A 5,391-nucleotide genomic window follows, 5' to 3' on the forward strand; every position below is an offset into this window, starting at 1 on the left:
TTGTACTCCAGACAGCTGCTCCTCATGAGTAGACTGCAGGAACTGAGGTTTTTGTTGTCGACTTGTGAATTGAGCGGCTGGAAATCAAGGGATTTCTATCAAGCTCACAGCTGTAATGTAGCCTACAGGGACACAAAGTTTGCCAAGTCTCATTTCTTAATCACTTTTGGAAATTGCTTATTTTTTATTTATTTTTTATTATTGAGAAGAAAGAAAAAAAAACACATAGAAAGTGTTTTTTATTTCAGAATTTATTTTCTGAAAATATTTTCCAGATATAAAAACTAGAATTCCTCTCAGAATATAAATTCATCTGGGAATAATATTCATTTTGAGAGTGTTTACCTTTCCCCAAAGGGTGAGGTTTAATGACTCCCATCTATCAATATCTGAAGAAACCTCTCTCTATATTTTATTTATATTACATGTTAGTAACTGAGTTATATCCTTTGGTATACATATACCTAGATATTTAATGGATTTGGTACAATTATGGAATTGATATTCCTTAAATGGATAGGTAATCAAATTTTCATCTATTGCCATCAATTCCGATTTGGAGCAGTTAATGAAGTATCCTGCTATTTTACTAAAAGCATCTATCTTCTGCATCAACCTTAGGATAGTAGTATGAGGTTTAGAAATAAACAAAAGAATGTTGTCTGCAAATAAAGCCAATTTGTGTTCAACTGAATTGTGTACTACTCCATAGATCTCCCTATGTTGCCTAATAGCACAAGCCAAGGATTACATGCAGATATTAAAAAACAAGGGTGAAAATGGACAGTCTTGTCTAGTTCCTCTAAATAGTGGGAAAGTAGGAGAAAACATGCCATTAACCTTTACTTTAGATGTGGGCATCTCATATAGTATCTTAATCCATTTTATAAATTCCAAAGGAAATCCAAATCTATTTAGTGTGGCAAACATGTATCGTTTATGTATTTTGTCAAAAGCTTTTTCAGCATCTAATGATAAAATTATAAACTGATCTTTATTTTTATTCAAGTCTATTAGATCTACAACTAATCTAATGTTGTCTACTGCTTGCCTAGTTTTTATAAACCCTGCTTGATCATTCTTAATAACAAACAATATCACTTGCTGTAATCTATTTGCTAATACTGCTGCTAAAGCCTTTGTGTTCACATTAATCAATGAGATTGAATGATAATTAGCACACTGAGTGTGCTCTTTACCTGGTTTTGATATAACTGTAATATAAGCCTGATTAAATGCTGGTGATAAAATTCCCTTATCAAATATCTCTTCATACACTTGACAGAGTTTTGGCACCAAAAGATCTATAAATGTTTTGTACCATTCAATAGGGAATCCATCTAATCCTGATGTTTTACCACTTGCCATTTTTAAAATTATTTGTTTAATCTCTAGCTCAGATAGTAGAGCAAATCAGAGTTGTTTTTGTGTGTCATCTAAATGCAGTAAGTTAATTTTTTTTAAAGGCCTCTATATCTTCATTTGATACATTATCTGGTTTACTATATAATTCTAAATAAAATTTTAAAAATTGACCATTTATATCCATTGATACATTTCATCTCTTTCGCCTCTAATAATTGGAATCATTGCCCTGTCTTTCTTTTGCTTTAAGCAATTAGTCAAGATCTTACCAGGTCTTTCACTGTTCTCCCAGTATCTCTGTTGTAAACATGTTAGCATAAATTCTGTCTTCTGTGATATTATAGTAGTTAATTCATTTTTTTCTTTATTTCTCTGTACAGAACTGTAGATGGGCTAATCATCTGTGCCCATAAATGTTTCAATTCATCTTTCAAATTAATTTTCCTTTTATTTGTAGTCTTATTTTTGTATAAGCAATAATTCTACCTCGAATGTATGCTTTATATGCTTCCCATTCAAAAATTTGGGAAGCATATAAATGCTTGATGTTTCTGAATTCAAATCAAAATATTGTGAGGTCTCTGCCCACATTTGTTGTACAATTTGCTTCTTTACTGCTTTTCAACTATTAAGAACCTTTGGAGCAGCAAGTTTTATAATACTGGATGAGTTTCCTTCAATCCTTAATGAAAGATGTTTTAAATACAAGTTTAAGGACATTTTAAAAATCTCTCTTTTTGGGGAATAAACAGCAAAAGGGTGATTAGAATGTTTTTTGGAAAGTTATAAATGGACTAAAGGTCCAGATGGATTTGAATAAGACTTTGAAATTAATTATAAGAATCCTTCCCATAGGAAAAATGCTATTGTTTTGAATTCTTAAAAAAAAGCTTGTTAGGATGGGACTTTGAAGGTTGGACACTACAGGGAACCAGAGGGAACTAAAGATTACAATTAAAGGAGAAGAACACTGAAATTTGACTTGCTACTATAGAATGGAGCAAAATATTTTAATGTTGGACGTATTGAAGGGTATTTGTGAACAATGGACCCAGAAGATAATTTTAAGAGTTACTGCCATTATAGATAGACTGTATTTAAAAGATGTTATGGAACAGGAACAAGTTTTACCAACAAGACTGAGACTAATTTGAAAGTGGATTTAAAAATGACAGGCTACAAGAATGATATGGAAAAAGATGCTACACTGGTTATACAAATGAAACCGGCTGATGTCTTTATAATTAAAAAGGATATACAAATAAACCAAAAGAGTGACCTGGATAATTTTTCTATATTGGATTTACAAAAGTGACCTGTTAAAGTTTTGAAGGATTTTATGAGAAAAGACAAAGAAAAAATGAAAAGAAATCAGGTTCTAGGACATTATTTGAAGGGATTAAAGATCAAGATTGTTAAAAGTAAAAGGAAGGAATATAAAGTTGGTTTATCTGATCATGATTAAAATAGATATGTTGTTATCTCTGCTAACCCTTAATGGGCTTTTGCTGACCAGGACTGAAAGAAAAGGCTTTAAGGATTTTTTTATAGATAAGAGATGAGATATGGGAAGAAGAGATCATTGTTTATACTTGTTGTGATGAAGGGGGAAGTCATTTCTTTATATATTTCTTTTCTTTTTCTTTACTATATTCTCAGTTTTTCTTTCTTTTCTATTTTTCTTTCTATTTTTTCTTCTTTTCTGCATTTTCTATTTTTTATTTTTACTCTTTTTTTTAGTTCGTATTAGTTTTTATCTTTTTAATTGTAACGTTCAATAAAATTATTATAAAAAGAAAAAGAAAACATGTACTCCTTCTGCTGAGTGTATGGCTTCTCCAGCCTGAGGCTCTGTGGGTATATTGAACTTCAGCTCCCAGTTTAACCAGAGCCTGGCCAATTAAGACCAGCATGCCTTGAGGGGACCAGGTCAGGAAGTCTGTGCTAGCAGCAAAAAGTGATACAAGACATTCATCTGTCCTGTTTCTCTAGAATTGCTAGTAAGTGACAAGCAGTCTCAGTTTCTCTGAAGCTTAAAATGGTTATGAAGATGAATAGTGTGCATTGCACCAGATCACTATCATCAAGCTAGCAATAGCTTAGGTAAAAAATTTGTTCAAACAACAAAATGAATTCTGTTTTTCTCAGAGGACGTAGCATCTCTTTATAAACACTTGATTAATTTCTCATTATCTTATTGAAACAGCTCTATCATTGAAAGAGAAAATCCCATCATAGCTGTGCTTCATCAACAGTTGGAAACGGTTTTGATATACTGAGATCATGGAGTGTGATGCACATAGTGTTCAAATTTGTCCAGATATGTCAACTAGGGAAACAAAAGAAAAATAGTGAATTCCACCCATAGCATTTGCTGAGCCTTATTTATTAATTGTTGGTGAAATGTGACTTAGAACTTGAACAAATTAAAGTCTTTATGATTAAATGGATGAAGAATTTCAGTACAATAATTGATATGCAACAATGGGAATTTCAGTGGAAAACACCCCTTTATATCACACCAAATACTATACTACAGAAAACTGGTGGATTTTACCACTGGCATAGTACTCCGGTACAGATTATTAAAATGGACAGTTCATATTCTAAAACTTGTTGAAAATATAACAACCAGGTTGTATATTTTTTCCATATTTGGTGCAATGTTGTAATGCTCAACAATTTTGGAAAATGATTTATAATAGAATGAAATAAATTCCAAAGGCTGAAATTCCTTTTCAATATGCCATAATTACAGTGGCAATGAGAGCACCATTGGGAGATCTGAAAGAATGGGTTAGGGATAGATTGTCATGGAGAAAATCTATGTGGTCGCTAGGAGTCAAAAACGACTTGATGGCACATAATGAAACCCCACATTCTCACAAAGTATACCAAACTAGCTTTGTACATGGTAACCACTACAAAGATATTCCATGCCTCCTATTGGAAAGTACACACAGTTCCTTCTGCAGAAGAATGGATAATTAAGCTGTGGGAGTATATCTCCATGTCCAGAATAACTTTGCATTTTAAAAGTAAATCTGACAGAATTTAACTGAAGTTGGAAACCATTTTTGGAATATAACTGTATATACAGGCTTGTACCACATCTAAAATTTGGGTTTCTCTTAATATAAAGTCTTCAATTGCTCAGATAGAAATTGCTGTAATTATTAGCCTCATTTTATAATCTATTCTATACTAATTAATACTATTAATTTTCACATGTTATTTGGATTTTAACAATGATCTGTAGTTTTTAAAACAATATAACATATTCAGTTATTCAAAACTTTTTTTGGAGGGGGATACCTTCAAGCCAGTGTTGACTCCTGGAGACTGCCTGGACTGGTCCCTTCAGTTTTCATAACAAGGTTTCGGAAGTGGTTTGCCATTGCCTCCTCCCTAGTGCTGAGAGAGTGACTGGCCTATGGTCCCCCAGCTGGCTTTGTGCTTAAGGTGGGACTAGAACTCACAGCCTCTCGGTTTGTAGCTTAGTGCCTTAACCATTATACCAAACTAGCTCTCTTATTCAAAACTTATCAGTGAAATATTGACAATTTTAACTTAATTCCATGCTGCTTGTAAATTCCCTGTTTATTCACTCTATGCTTTATTTCTGCTAGTTGGCCTTCTTTTTTCTTTTCTTTTTTTCTGGTGTGTCTCTTCCTTTTCTTTAAAAAGCTTTATAAAAATATAATTAAAAAAGAAAAATAGTGAATTCCAATAACTGCAGGCAGTATTGTTTGCAAATAGGCCATTCTGGCAAAATAAGTACCTGCTAAAAAAAGCAGCAGTTTACTTCTCCCTCTGGAAACATAATAAAATCTGGCATGCTGGAGACCGACTCACTGAACATTCATCAGGATTTCTATTATTTTGTTAAATAAAGAACTTATTCCTCTTAGAAAGGAGCTTTGCAGTGTCCCTACCCATACCCCTTTGGAGCCAAATTCAAAACAAGAGGGGTAGATTACATATGGGAAAGAATGAGATGGGAATTTTAGGTATGGGAAATTGTTC

The sequence above is a fragment of the Python bivittatus genome, unplaced genomic scaffold (genome assembly GCF_059951505.1).
Source record: "Python bivittatus isolate LINGU-HERP-01145 unplaced genomic scaffold, Pbiv_v1 ctg000480_np1212, whole genome shotgun sequence".
Classification (NCBI taxonomy): domain Eukaryota; kingdom Metazoa; phylum Chordata; class Lepidosauria; order Squamata; family Pythonidae; genus Python; species Python bivittatus.